We start from the raw sequence: 16,230 nt of genomic DNA on the forward strand, positions 1-16,230 counted from the left end.
TTTCTGTGTGTGGCTGTCCTGGAACTCAGTCTCTAGGCCAGGCAGGCCGCAAACTCAAAGATTTGCTCTGCCTCCTGAGTGCTGAGGTTAAAGGCATGCACCACCGCCCCCTTTCATGGAGGACATTTAACCCACCCACAAGGATTGTTAAACTATAAAACCAGGATCAGAATAGGGTGTGGTGGCACAGTCATGTAATTGTGAGCACTCGGGAGGCTGAGGCAGTAGGAGCTAGATTTTGAGGCTAGCCTAGACTACATCACAGTAACTTTTTTGAAAAAAATAAACATAAATAAATAAATAAATAAATAAATAAATAAATAAATAAATAAAGCCAAGACCAAGTTTGCTGGGGTTGTAGCTCAGTTGGTAGAGTGCTTGTCATGCATTCAGGAAGACCTGGATTCAGTCCTCAGCGTCCCATAAAACTCAGTTTGAGGTTCGAGTTCAATCACCCAGCCACATGGTTGAAAGAGAGAATTAATAATCACCATAAACTGTCCTTGCAGACACGTTCCTGCGCACACACATGTGGGGGCGCGCGCGCGCACACACACACACACACACACAATAAAAATGTAATGCCCCCACTAAATAAAATTTTTAAAAAGATCAGCAGCAACAAAAAGAAAATAGATTTTAAAAGAAGAAAGAAAATGGGAAGCCTTAATGTGGTGGCTGCCACACCTGAAAATGCAGAGGTGTATCAAGGAGATCAGAACTGCAAGGTGAGGTCACTCTCGACTACACAGCCAGTCCAATCGGATCCTGCAGCCTCCGATTTGCCGTGCTGCTGTGGCCGCACATGACTTGTGGCTAGCTGCCATGTTGATTTTGGGATAAAGAGGGTGGAACCACGGCCTCACTGCCATCTCGACTAACAGCAAGCACATAGTGGCATCTCAACTCGGGCAATCAAGGCCAGTCACATGATTGTGGTCCCTCCCAACCCCCGCCAGCTGCATTTACACTGCTTTCAGAGCTGCAAAACTGCAGTCTCTTGTAGGCCCTACAAGGCCGCTGCATTCCTTCCTGCCTCCACTCTAAAACTGCCTATCTGCCCCTAGCCTTTCCAGTGGATAAGATTCCCTCCCAGCCTTACTGTGATAAAGCCCTGGCACCAGGCACAGAGGTTCTAGCCAGGCTAAGCCCCTGACCTGCCATGCTTTTTGGATGATGAACCCTAGCCACATGGTCCACTTCCATTTTCCTTTCTCATTTGCAGAAATGGCTTCCTCATATTCTCTCCCCTTTGGGAACCCTCTGGCTTCTATACCTATGTTTGCCCTACTCAAATGTCTAATATCCAGTAATATCCAGTAACAGTAAGAGCGATCTGTGAAGTAAAACACAATTCCCAAGCTCTCTTTTCTCAAAGTCCTGCCTGTTTCTCTCTGCCTGCTATCCCACTAAATAAAATACTCTGTGGTTTATTGTTACACTCTCAAAAAAAAAAAAAAAAATCTTCAGATTAAACTGTAAACCTTAAGTTGACCACATGGTATGAACAATTTTAATCATTATTAATTCTCTGTTTATTTTATCTCCTTTCAGACTAAGACAGCAACAAATCTCATTTTAAATTGGTATTTAAAATGATTTTTATAAAATTTCAAAGTTATATTTTACAATATATATGATTCAACTCAGTATAATTTTTACATTTTAAAATTTCAAGATTATAAAGGTCTATTCAAATTAAGCTAATTTAAAATGTTTGTCTAACTGCCTATGTCTTTATCAATTCCTAAATTAATAAATAAATGCTGTTTCTCCCACCATGAGCTGCCTGTGATCAGGAATCACTAGGTTTTCTGGTCAATAGGTTTGGTATAATAAATTCAAATGTAATTAAAAAAATTCTTCTATACTGTTCTACTATGTTGATTATTCTAAATCTCAGGGGTTAGTAAGTATCTATTAATTTTAGAGGCATTTATTTGTTTATGTTAAAACTTGGTCATTGTGCTCTATCTTCACTATCAAAATATGCTTGGTCTTATTTTCTGAAAATGGTAATATAATATATCCTTGGGCTTTTATAAGCTATGGACTTCTTATATACTAAATTATACAAGAAACTGTTATGCTCTAGCTTTAATGGACTATGTTTATGACTTTTAAGGCTCCAACTTAACAGGGATGAAACCTAAAGTCCTACAAATAAAAGTTAATAGTCATCTCATAGATGATCAAGTCCTCTAACTCGTCCAAAAATACATTTATAGTCCTACAGATGCAAACATGGTCTCACTGCTAGCTTAACTGACCGGCTGAGGACGCTCCCTGAGTCACCATACAGGAGTTCTTAAAAAATAAGAGAAAGCCTTCCCGACAGGCTCAGCTACAGCAAAAACTATGCTCCAGAGCTTGGCTGCTCCTCTGAGGATGTTGGCATTCCTGTTTAAAAAGAGAGAGAGAGAGAGAGGTCTGCAATGCTCCCTCACACTGGGGTATGGCTAAGTCAGCTCTGCCAGGTGACTGTTTCAAATGCAGCCGGGAAGCACGCTGGCCCCACGGCTGTGTCAACACACCAAGACTGCCGGCTGGCAGACTGGCTCTGGAAGTCAAAATGCCCCCATGCTGGCTTGTCCTCTGCCCAGCCACGGAGGCTCAACCAGCACAAGCCACAGGCACTTCCAGCCTTCGAGCTCTTTGACCTGGCGGAGGACAAATGGCTCCTAGATTCAGCGACCTCCACCACCCTTGCCCAGCCCAGGGTAGCAGTACAGGTCTGTTTTAACCCCACACTTGAGTCCCATGGTCATATTGCCTCGGATGCCTTCTCAGTCCTCTTCATAAGCAGGAGACCAGGCCTTAAGCTCATCTTTTACTGTCAGGTCCAGACACAGTCTGCTTTGTTGCCAGACTCAAGAAACAGGCCTCAAATGTAACCTTTTACCATTCCTTTAGCTAAAGAACAATAAATGTTCACAGCAGTAAGAGAGGTATGACTCGCTAAAGTTATCCCCTAACTTCCTCATGCACAAACCTATACTCTCACCACACACATACACACACACACATGATATAATAAAATGGGACATACTAGATCTGGGCATGGTGATTTGTACCTTTAATCCCAGCACTTTGGAAACAGAGGCAGGTGAATCACTATGAGTTCCAAGCCACAGCTACCCAGTGAACACTATCTCAAAAAAATTAATAATAAAAATATTTGGTAGCGTGCTTGCCTAGCATGCAGGAGGCCCGGGTTCGATCCCCAGTGCTACATGAACTGGGTGTGGTGGCAGACACCCATAATTAGAGTGCTCAGAAGGTGGAATCGGGGGTTCTATAGAGCAAGTTCCAGGCCAACCTGGGTTACATGAGACTCTGTTTCAAAGAAAAAGGAAATAAAAATAAAGTAATGTTGAAGGCCATGGGTTTAAAAGATGGAAGATGGATTCCTCTATGTCTGCTAGGCAGCTTTTAGTCACTATGACAAATACCCGAGAGAGAAAAAAAAAATAATTACTATTTTCTATCTTTTATTGTGTGTACACTTGTATAATGTATATGTATGGACGCAGGCCTGCCTGGGCCACACACACAAGTGTGGGGGGTGGTCAGAGGACAGCTTGTGGGAGTCACTTCTCTCTTTCTTCCATGTGAGTTCCTAAAGAATCCAACTGAGTTTGCTCAGGTTTAGCATCAGGCACCTTTACCTGCTGAATCACCTTGCCAGTCCCAGTTGGTAGGACTTTTAGAAATTAAGCATCGGTGGGAGCTTTGTTTACACACTGCTTGGCTCATTTTTCCTCCTTGATTTTGTTCATAAAGATGAGGTATGCTCTGTAATGCAAGCCAGCCACCATTTCCTGACCCTCCTACTGCCCCCTCCTGAGGACCATGCCTACAGGCAGGCACCACCGCCAGGCTATCTCAGCTGAGCATTGTGGGATATACCTTTGATCCCAGCACTTGGGAAGCAGAGCCAGGAGGATGTGTCTGAGTTCCAGGATAGCCAGAGCTGCATAGTGAGACCCTGACTTGAAATAAACCCGAACAAAACCAATCTTTGCAGTCTTTTTTTTTAAGTTTAAAAAAATGTTTATTTTATGTATGTGTGTTGCCTGAGTGAATATATACCATGTGCATGCAGGAGCCCTTGGAGTCAGAAGACATATCAGATCCCCTGGAACTGGAGCTTCAGATGCTTGGGAGCTACCATGTGGGTGCTACCATGTGGGAACCACAACCAGGTGCTCTGCAGGGGCAGTAACCACTCTTCAAGACTGAAGCTCCTCGCAGTGGCACACACCTGAAATCCCAGCACTCAGGGAGACAGAGGCAGGATCACTGTGAGTTAGAGGTCAGCCTAGTTTACAAAGGGAGTCCAGGACAGCCAGGGCTGCGCAGAGACACCCTGTCAAAAGACTGAGCCATCTCTCCAACCCTTCACCCCTCTCCCACCTTTTTTTTTTTTTTTTTCCTTTATAGGAGTCTCATGTAGCCCAGGTTGTATTTGGACTTTCTTTGTAGCAGAGTGACCTTAACCTGCCAATCCTCCTGCTTCTACCACCTAGTGCAGGTTTATACCTGCCCTGCTCCAGGCTGGGCTTTCCTCACAGATCAGACCCAGAGAAGAGACAGTCCACTTGCCTAGTCTGGTGACTTCTGCCTTCTCCAAGCAGCCATCCATCTTGCCCTGATTGGGTCCAGCCCAGCAGCTCTCAGGACAACACTGGCGTCTGACCAGCTTGCTCAGCACCTTCTCTCCCTATCCCTGGCTCTGTGTCTAGCAATCTGTCTTCCCACTTGCTCTTCTGTCAGATCTCTCTCTCTCTTCTCTCTCCCTCTCCCTTCCCAACCCTTTTTTTCCTCTCTCCCCCACCAGAGTCTCTTACAGCACAGGCTGTCCTCAAAATCATGATGTGGCCAAGGTTGGCCTTGAACTCCCAATCCTTCTGCCTGTCTCTCCACTTCCACATTGTTGGAATTGTAGGTATATGACATTAAGCCTAGGTCAAATAGCTGTTTCTTTACATATGCTCAAAAAAAATCACACAACAACAGTCAAGGTCCATTTGATTTCAAGCCTCTGCTTCTTTGTGATGAAGCCCCAAAGGCTTGTTGGACTGTCTCCATTTGCTACAGGTGGAAGATGCTGCCTTGAGAATGTAATTCCCAAACAGAATGGGTAGGTGCTTAGGCTCCCACAGAGGTAGAGCTGGAAGGAGGGATGGTGCGGGTATGAAGGCCACTTCACCGCTATGTGACTTCTTCCAAATTAGTCAGAGAAAGCCCCTTCCTTGGGGCTCACCAGAGTTCAAGTCTTTTCTCTCCCTTTGCTCACAAAGCTTAGTTGTACATATTAGCCTTGTGGGACCCAAGCTGGTTTGTTTCCTTTTGGTTTTAGGTTTTAGGGGGTTGGGTTGTTTTTGTTTTTGTTTGGTTGGTTTTGTTGAGACAGGGTTTCTCTGTGTAACAGTCCTGGCTGTCCTGGACATGCTCTGTAGACCAGGCTGGACTCAACTCACAGAGATCCACCTGCCTCTACTCCATCCCCCACCTCCCAGTACTGAGATTAAAGGCCTGCACCACCACTACCCTGCTTTTTGTTTTATTTTTTGTTTGTTTGTTTTTCCAGGGTTTCTCTGTGTAGAATTAACTGTCCTGGACTCTCTTTGTAGACCAGGCTGGCCTTGCACTCACAGAGATCTGCCTACCTCTGCCTCCCTAAGTGCTGGGATTACAGGTGTTTGCCACCTTGCAAGATTCTTTCTTTCTAGAGCACCTTTAGTGAGGCACCGGAGGGCCCAACAGTAAGTGTCTGCCTAGAATCCATCATCCAGGAGCTGGAAGCAAGGCTCAGTGGTGGATCCTATCATTAGCAAGGCCCAAGTTCTGTGACTGACAATGTAAACAAACAAACTACAAACAACACCTTTAATCCCAGCACTCAGGGAGGCAGTCCTAATTCCAGCCCAGGTCAGACCCATTTTCCTGAGTGTTGGCTCTTTGTCTAGGGGAATCCCCGTTTATTCTGTCTTTGGTCTTCAGTGTCCCCAAGGCTTCCAGTCCCAGGCTGACTCCTTCCTTCCATGCTCAGAGACTAAGCCAATATATTCATTCACTCCATGCCTGAACTCAGCTCCCTTCTTCCATCTCTTGGCCATGTTGAGCCTGTCTACCCTGTTGGTCTGATTTTGACTTTCTCAGCTCCGGGTATGCACAGTTTAGGGCACTTAGGGAAAAATCTCAGGGTGGGACAGACGGCTGGTTGCTTGGTAAATGACATCCAGCCCCAGATGGCTGTAGAGTAGTCAGTCTTTGCGAACCCTTACCCCCACCCACTCCAGGAGCTGCAGGAAACCCGCAGCCTGTTCCTCCTCCCCTCCGCCTGCCATGACTCAGCAAGAGAGTCCAGCTTCTGCTTTCCAGAGAGGCAGTTCCTAGGAACCTCCCTGGTGTCCACTCTGAAGTCTACCTCACTCTCCTGTCACTCCTCTCAGGATGTTCCTCTAGTGACAGCTCCCTCTTCGCCATATCAGGTGACCCACCTGTCCTCTTCAGCCACTCCAGCCCTCTAGCCTGATTATCTCAGCTCCTATATTTATCTCTTCAGATATTTCTTTCTTTTTGTTTGTTTGGTTTTTTGTTTTGTTTTGTTGTTTTTGTTTTTGTTTAGACCAGGCTTCTCTGTGTAGCCTTCGCTGTCCTAGACTCACTTTGTAGACCAGGCTGGCCTTGAACTCACAGGGATCCACCTGCCTCTGCCTCCTGAAAGCTGGGATTAAAGGCCTGTGCCACCGTGCCCGGCTTCTGACCCCAGTTCTTTATTATTATTTTATTTAAGGCCAGGTCTCACAATGTAGCCCAGACTGGCCTTGAACTCTTGATCCTCCTGCGTCAGTATCCTGAGTGCTGGGATTATAAGGTCCATACTAGGTTATCTCCAAATCTTTCCTTTATTTTAAATTATTTTTTATTTGTTTTTGCACTTATTTCTGTATTGTCTGTATATCTCTGGCTGTGCTTTTGTTATAGAACACATGTGGAGGTCGAGGACACTTGAAGTTGTCTCTTCTTACCATATGAGTCCCAAGGATCAAGTTCAGGTCATCATACTTTGCACCCGGCACATTCACCAGCTAAGCACTGTACAGGCTGAGGCAAAAGGATCACAAGATCAAGGCCAGCCTGAGCGGCATAGCTAATCTAGTGACATAAACAACGGCCTGGGCTTCATTTAGAGACCCTGTAACTGACCCAAAACCACATAAACATACAACAAAAAAGTGCCTGGTGGTATACACACATACTCTCAAGACGTGGGAGGCTGAGGCAGGAGGATCAGGAGTTCAAAGTTATCCTTGGCCACAGAGTAAGCTCAAAGCTAGCCTGGGACACATGAAACCCCGTCTTAAAGAAAGCAGAGGGTCAGTTGGGCGCAGTGGCGCACGCCTGGAATCTCAGCACAAGGGGAGGCAGGGGCAGGCGGATCACTGTGAGTTCTAGGCCAGCCTGGTCTACAAAGTGAGTCCAGGACAGCCAGGGCTACACAGAGAAACCCTATCTTGAAAGAAAGAAAGGAAAGGAGGGAGGAAGAGAAGAAGGAAAGAAGAAAGGAAGGAAAAGAGGACGGCTTTAAACTTCTTTAAAATATTTTTTATTTTAAATGTTATTATTTTTAATTATTCGTACATGTTGTGTGGGTGTGTGCATGTGTGTGCAGGGGGCCCGTAGAGGCCGGAGGAGTTGGATCTCCTGGATTTGGGGCTCTCGGTGGCTGTAGGCCATGTGAGGTGGGTGCCAGGAACTGTGTGTGCTCAGTGGGGTCACACCTTCACCATGCCAACCAGATGAGTCCCAGGGACCCATCTAAAGACGGAAAGAGAATTGACTCCCTAAGTTTTGCCCATACCATGGACACATACACTAACACATGCATAACATAACATAACACACACACACACACACACACACACACACACACACACGGTGCCATCTCTCCAGTTCCATGAAAATGGTTTTATTACATTTGAAGTGTGTGGTATGTGCGTGTGTGTATGTTGTGCATGTGCTATGGGACATGTATGGAGATTCGTTGACATGTGGGAGTTGATTCTTTCCTCCTACCACATAGGTCCCGGAGGAGACAGAACTCAGGACATCAGGCTTGTAGGCAAGTGTCTTTAGATGCTGCATCTCATCCTTTTAAGCTTTTTTTTTTTTTTTTTTTTTTTTTTTTTTGAGATAGGGTTTTACTCTGTAGCCTAGGCTAGCAATTAGCAATCTTCTTGCTTCAGTCTCCTCGGTGCTAGAATCACACACACACACACACCATAACCATATCTGGCAGTATACACACTTTTTAAATGAAGTATGGGCCATCTTTTTTTTTTTTTTAAATCCTCCCATTCCCATTATGCAGTAGGTACTGTGGACAGAGAAAAGCACATAGCTTGGCCAGCTGTGGAGCATACACTTGGCTGAGGCAGGCGGATCAGAAATTCAAGATCAGCCTCAGCTACATAGTAGGTTTGAAGTTAGCCTGTGCCATGTCAGACATGTTATAAGATGAGGAGGGCATGGTAAGAATTTTTGCTTCCCTTCTCGTCCAGTTGTCTCTGTGGAGAGGAAAAGGCTTCACCTAGGGCTGAGGGCCAGCTCATGTGGACTACCCAGATCCCTTGGTGAGGGGCTGGAGGTGTGACTTAGTATTAGAGCACTTTCTTAGCATGACTGAGGCTATGGGCTTTATTCATAGCTCCATGAAAGAAGAAGAGAAGAAAAGAAAAAGAAGAAGAAGAAGAAGAAGAAGAAGAAGAAGAAGAAGAAGAAGCAGCAGCAGCTGGAGGCAGAGGCAGAGGCAGATGAATCTCTAAGTTCAAGGCCAGCCTGGTCTATAGCGTGGGTTCCAGGACAGCCAAGGCTACACAGAAAAACCTTGTCTCAGGGAGGAGGAGGATTTTACACATTCTTGGCCCTGTTGTAAAGAAGGGTTAGCCTTTCTCCTGTAACACCAGAGATCAGCATGAAGACTCATTAGACACAATGGTGTGGCTGTTTGAAGACCGTTTTCACCAAGCAAGAAACCCCCCCAAATCGCCTGTGGCCAGAAGTCTGCCAGTGGGGTCTGACAACAAGGGAACAGACTGCTATAGTGCATAAGGATTCCTATTCAGGACGAACAAGGGCCTCTTGCTGTCCCATCCAGTCTGCAGCCCCCAGCTCCCAGCAGGACAGAGAAGACACCCACCTGGCTCAGGGACCTATCATATGGGACAAGCTCCGTGCGCCCGAGTCATGCTGACTCAGAAGGCTGGGGCTGGAATACCTATGGCCATCCCCATGTTCAGAGTTGGTGAGGGCTCTCCAGGCCTCCCTTCTGCCGCTGGCGCAGCCCGGCTCCTGTCTGCATGCTGTGTCAGCACCAGTGTTCCTGTTACACGACCAAGTGGGATTTGGACTCTCCAAGCATTAGCACTGGGCTGACTCTGCAGAACGGCCAATGCCAGCGCCCTCACCCTTTCCAGGAGATTCTATGACCACTTGGCTTCCTTTTCGGGCAACTCAAGCTGGCCTCCTTTCAGCGACACCCCTGCTATGATTTGAATCAGATCCCCCCCACAGGCTCATGTTATGAACACTTGTTTTCCAAATGTGGCAGTGCTGTTTGGGGGGGTCTGTGGTACTTTTAGATGGGGCCTAGCTGAGGGAATCAGGTCTTTGTGAGTAGGTGATGCTTGAAAGTTAAAGACTGTTTCCTGATTCTCCTTCCTTCCTTTTTTCCTTCCTTTCTCCCTCCCTCCCTTCTTCTTTCCCTTCCTTTCTTCCTGATCTTTTTTTTTTTTCTTAAGATTTATTTATTATTTATACAACATTCTGCCTGCACACCAGATCTCACTATAGATGGTTATGAGCCACCATGTGGTTGCTGGGAATTGAACTCAGGACCTTTGGAAGAACAGTGAGTGTTCTTAACCTCTGAGCCATCACTCCAGCCCCTCTTCCTGATCTTTATGGTTGTTTTAAAAACTTGTTTTATTCCTATAGCCTAGGCTATTCTCCAACTCATGTCCTCCCTCGGTGGTCCCAGTACTGGTATCACAAGTGTGAGCCACCACAGCCAGCTCTGCCTTGTGTTGTTAGTCATGTGTCACACAGCCTGGGCTGGTCTTGATGGCTGCATAGCGAGGGAGGCTTCTGACCGCCTCATCCTTGTTTTTGCATCTCTCGAGTGTCAGAGTTGTGGGCATGCATCTCCACATCCAGTTTATGTGAACCCAGGGCTTCCCGAGATAGGCAGACACCACCCACTGAGCGCCAGTCCCGGCTGCATGCCAAATTTATCAATAAAACGCCACCATCGTTGTGTATATACAGGAATGAAGATTGCTTTGAATCAGACTGAAATTGGCCAACCCTCAGCAGTTAGGAGTCCTCTAAACATGCCAAACACTGGCCTGTCTGCCTGGGGTCAGCCGACTGTCCTGTTCCCAACACTGTAACTCACCCTCCAATGAGTCGTCAGTTCTCTGCTGGAGTATCCAAGTATCAAACCAAATCTAGCTTCAGACTCTTTCTTCCAAGTTCCAGTCCATTCTAGGGACTGGACCTGAGGAGCAGGCTCAGTGGGGAAAGTGCTTGCTGCCCAAGTAAGGAGACCTGATTTTAGTCCCACAGAACCCAGGGAACTGTAACACCTCCACACACACACACACACACACACACACACACACACACACACACACACCTCACCTCCACCTCGCCCTGGGGAAGGTGGAAACAGGAGAAGTCAGCTTAGCCAATCAGTGGACTCCAGGTTCAGTAAGAGACCCTGAGTCAAAAATGGATAGATAAGTAGATATGAATGTGTGGATGAGTGAGCTGTTGACAAATATATAGATGGGTTCATTGATAAGTGGATGGACGGGTGGGAGGATGGGCAGGAGGATGAGAGAATGGCTAGGAGGGATGGATGGATGAAAGGATGGATGGATGGAAGGATGGATGGATGGGCAAGTGGGTATGCAGATGGGAGGGTGGGTAGGGGGGGTAGAGAAGGGTGGCTTTGTTCTAAATCTTCAAGCTGAAGGTCATGTCTGAGCATGTCAGGATTCATCATAATACCTAACAGGGAACAACTGTCCACAGAAGCTTTCCCAAACTAGTCTAGCCAGGAAAGTTTTCCAGAAACACACAGCACCCAGCACTGTGGGAGACAGAGGTAGGCGGATTGCTATGAGTTTGAGGCCAGCCTGGTCTACAAAGCGAGTACCAGGACAGCCAAGAAACTCAGAGAAACCCTGTCTTAAAAAACCAAAAACCAAAATAAAACAAAAAACTAAACTGGAGCATGATAAAGGAAGATACTGAACATCAAACTCTGGCTCAAGTGTATCTTGTGAGGTAGAGACACAGACACTGAAAGGGGTTTAGGCCCTAGGCTCTTAGGCTACATAGCAATACAATGTCTCAAAGTCACACACACACACACACACACACACACACACACACAGAGAGAGAGAGAGAGAGAGACAGAGAGAGAGAGAGGGGCCTTTTATCTACATTGCAGTTCTGAGAGCCAGGTACAGATTTTGACTTCCTTGTTGCAGACAACCAACACTCCAGACGGGTAAAGCCCTTGGCCACATTCAGACAGTTCAGATTGCTAAGAAGTTCCTAGCTCGGATTATGCTCTTCCTCTGCCTTCTGAGAATAAGTGATTTTTCTCTTTATTTGAGGCAGTGGATTTTTTTTTCTTCCTTTTTGTTTCCTACACAGTCTTACTTTGTAGCCCTAGCTGGCCTGAAACTTGCTATTTAGATATGGGGCCCAGGGCCTGTGATAGCAGATAAAAGTGCTTGCCACCAAGCCAGAGGACCTGAGTTTGAGTCTCCAGACCCACTTGGTAGTAGAGAACTGATTCCTTACAAGTTCTCCCAATCTCTCTCTCTCTTTGTGTGTATGACAATATATTTTGAGACAACGTGTTGTTATATAGCCTAGGAACCTAGAACGGCATTAAAGCCCTTTCCATTTGTCTGTCTGTACCTCTCAAGTACAGGGACTTCAGGCATGAGGGGCACTTCCATTTTGAAATTAGTCTTTTTTTTTTTTTTAAAGGCAATGTCTCATGTAGCTAGGCTTGGTCTCAACTTTACTATGTAGCCAAGGATAACTTTGAACTCTCCATCCTTCTACTCTCTGAAGGAAGACCTCAGTCTCAGGTAGTATGCAAAAGCAAGGAGCGTTTACTCTGCAGAAATATCCAGCATGCAGGGGCCACCACTCCACAGTGACTCTGAAGTGAGCACACAGGCTCAACTTAGTGTGGTTACGTATCTTTATGTTAATCTAGAGAGGGGGTAGGGGATTCATGATCGGTTCTATATCAGGGGACTTCAGGGAATGCTCAGGTAACAAAGTATCTTTTTGACTAGCTAGACAAGGGGTTTCTAACTGATCTTAAATTTGATTGGTTAAGTGGCTGGGGACTTTACTGAGTTACTGTTTCTGGTTTTCAGGCAGGTTATTAAGTTACTGTATCTGGACTGCAGTTTTGCGTAGAATAGAAACTCAGGACTGTTCAGTCTGAAGCCCATTCTGAAGCTTGTCATGGAGACAGTTCCACCCCCTTTTTAAATTTTAAATTGTATTTATAATTATTCTTGTGTTTTGTCTGTGTGTGTGCATGCATGAGCCATAATGTGTGGCACCAGTGTGGCTTCTGGGGATCATACTTTAGCCCAAGAATTGAATACCTTTTTTTTTTTTTAATGTAATACTGTTTATTTAACTTCAGAAACATTTCAGCATTCTAAACATATTAAAAAAATAACAGAATGTTGCAAATTGCATTTAGGTAGAGAGGGTTATTGAACTTCAATTGATGCAGTAGTTCTTAGCTTTTTTGACCATGAATTCTACAGTTTCTTTAAAAACAGTTTAAAATCTACTGCATTTAACTAAAGAAAAAAAAAAATCCAAACCCTTCTTATGCCAGCTGAGCCCTCTCCCCTTTTCCACAACAAAGAATGTCAGCAGAATGCTATGCCACTATATACAAAAACAAGGCACCCTGTAGCTAAATGGATGCCCACTGCAGGATCAGCAGGTCCAGCCTCTCAGTGTAGGCCCTGAGCTACCGCCCCTCCAAAAGGCATCTTCCCTTCACAGCCTCCACACCAAACACACGTCAAGAATCTGTCTGGGTGGTTTTGTTCTCTTTACAAACTATACACATGTACAGTTGGCAACTCAGGATTTCTAGCCATAACCATATAGTTAACACTAACTTACGAGTTGAAAACAAAATGCCAAAAACATCTTCAAATGCCTTATCACACCAACAGCAAAGTGCACAGAGTGAGAACACCAGAGTGCTCTTTCATTTTAGAAATGTTTGGAGCTATGTATCACTTTGATAGTTTCAGGGCACTCCAGACACCCACGGCCACTTCATGTAAACCATTGACACTCTGAGAAACTACAACATGATCTTGATCAAATTTTGTAATTAAATCTAACAAGGGCAATAGACACAGCTTAAATAAGAGATGTGCCAATCACAGCGCTCTCCTACTCCAGGGTATTCACAAGGAGACAAAGTTTGTATTCATCTTCCTCTTCCTCTTCTTCCACCTTTTTCCGGGCAACTTTAGTAGGACCTATGGCACCACCAAACTTCCCTTTAAACTTATAGTCAGCAACATCCTTTTCATACTTCTTCAGCTTTGCTGCATTGGTAATTAAGGCTGCCTTTCACTGTCACTTAAGTTAGTCCACATCTCACTCAGCTTTTTTGCCACATCTCCAATAGAGATGCCAGGGTTTGTGGATTTGATCTTGGGGCGGAATTCAGAGCTGAATAAGAAAAATCCAGACAGAGGTCTTTCTTCTTCTTGCCTCCTTCAGTTGGTCCATAATCTTTCATTTTCCTATCATAGTGTACTTTATCCGCCTTTGCCATTTCATCAAACTTCTATTTCTCTTTGCCAGACATTGTCTTCCACCTCTCCGAGCACTTCTTGGAACACTCAGCAAAATTGACTAGGACCTCTGGGTTTTTCTTCTTATGTTCCTCCTTGCCGTCTGCACGAAGAAGGCACAAGCAGACATCTTGCCCTTTGGTTTCTTGGGGTCACCTTTAGCCATCCTGACTGTTTTGTTCGCTAGTCTGGGCAGCCCAGAGAACTATGCGCCCTGTGCTCCCAGCCTCACGCTAGCTGCCTTCATGAGAGCCACCTCAAATTGAATACCTCTTAAATTTTTAGACAGAGTCTCACTATGTCTAAAAATAGTTAACCGGACTATTATTATTATTATTATTATTATTATTATTATTATTATTATTATGTCTTGGTTAACCGGACCTTACAGATCTGGATATCTCTGCCTCTGCTTCTCAAGTGCTGGAATTAAAGATGTGCTCCAACACACCAACTAGAGTGAAATACCTTTATATTTTATTTAACTTCTATTTATGTGTGTAGCTGACCTTTGCTACTTTGTGGGTTTTTCTTTTTCCCACTCTTTATTCCCCCCAATTTCACCCCCTAACATTAGATAGGAGAGAAACAAGGATAGAGGGGAGGAAGAAATTAGGAAAGTTCCTGAATCTAATTTCTTTCCTTCTGTTTTTTCTTCTTTAACCACAGCTACTAACAAACCGCAACCACTCTCCCTAAATGATTAACAACTACGCACCTGTGCCACTCTAACAGTTATACACTCTCTGAAAAGTTCCCAGAATTCCAAATGTCACACAATCGAAGAAACTATCTGCAGCTGGCAAAACCGTGTCTCTGCTAGAGCACAAGGCAAATCATAGTCAGCTGCTGCAGACAGTCCAAAGCAGCCTCACATCCCCACTGGGATTGTGGGATTAAAACAAAAACACATTCTTTTTGTTTGTTTGTTTTGTTTTTGAGACAGGGTTTCCCTGTGTAGCCCTGGCTGTCCTCGAATCACTCTGTAGACCAGGACGGCCTTGAATTCACAGAATCCACCTGCCTCTACCTCCCCAAGTGCTGGGATTAAAGGCATGTGCCACCACATTCCACTTATTTCTGTGTTTTGGGTGCTGAGAGCCCAACCTGGGTACTCTTGAAGAACATCTAGTTCTTTTAACACTGAATCATCTCTCCAGATCCTAGAACATTTGTTTTGTTTTTAGAGACAGAGTCTCACTGTGTCACCCTGGCCAGCTCGGAACTTACTATGTAGACCGGGCTGGCTTCCTGAGTGTTGAGGTATGTATTATCACATCCTACTATAATAGAATATTTTAGGAAGCATTTGTCTGGGTGAGAAGCTGGCTCATTTGATGAAGGGCATGCCTTGCAAGCACAAGGACATGAGTTCAACCCCCAGTACCCATATAGAAATACTAGGTGTGGTAGTGTATGCTTGCTGTCCCAGCACTGGGAGGTAGAGAGCTGCTTGTTATCCAGACAGTGTAGGCTTAGCCGTGGGCTCTAGGCCAATGCTGTCTTAAAGGTGAATGGCATTCCTGAAGATGACACCCAACTTTGTCTTCTGGCCCATAGACATATACTGTACACACAAAAACACAGATATACAGACATACTCACATATTAAAATAGTTATACATCAAATTTCTTTCTTTTATAGCGTCACAATCTAAAACCCAGAGAGATAGTGTACTTCCCTGTTGTTGCTAAAACAAAACAAAACAAAACAAAACAAAACAAAACAAAAAAAGGGTGTTGGGCTATATAATGTTTATTATTAGCTCTAAGATTATTGCAGTGGTATTATTTAACCTGCTATTACAAATAATAAGACACAGACACCTGTTAGATTTATAATTGTCTTATTTACCTTGGGCCGGGCAGATATACTGTCTCAGTATCCTCACCATCCATCTCCCAGCCCCAACCCAATGCCATCCGTCTTAATCCTCCTCAGTTGGACTACCTTTCATGCATAATCCCATGGTAATTGCTTATATTCTTCATCTGGACCTTTTCACAGCATTCTTGGAGTCTTTTCTCTTCAGGCCCGTGGTTCCTTCTCCACCTAACCCATCCTGGTGTCCTCCCTTCTCCCCTCTTCCCATCCGTCTGGGAAGAGAGGAGAATTCTCTCTTCCATCTCGTGATTCTTCCATCCTCAAAAGCCCAGGAACCTAGCCACGCCTACCTCATTCTGCCTTGCCCAGGTCTAGGTCATTTAATGAACCAATCAGGAATACTGTTTTAGGCAGGTTTACAGGAACAAGGGTGGGTGGATCTGCAGGCAGTGGCCAGATCCT

General features: G+C 45.1%; 1 pseudogene; it reads right to left on the reverse strand.

The window, feature by feature from the left end:
- Positions 1-13,533: 13,533 nt before the first annotated feature.
- Positions 13,534-14,116, reverse strand: LOC129675902 (high mobility group protein B3-like; annotated as a pseudogene).
- Between the last annotated feature and the right edge of the window lie 2,114 nt (positions 14,117-16,230).

This window comes from Psammomys obesus, unplaced genomic scaffold (genome assembly GCF_907164565.1).
Source record: "Psammomys obesus unplaced genomic scaffold, mPsaObe1.curated_primary_1811, whole genome shotgun sequence".
Taxonomy (NCBI): Eukaryota; Metazoa; Chordata; class Mammalia; order Rodentia; family Muridae; genus Psammomys; species Psammomys obesus.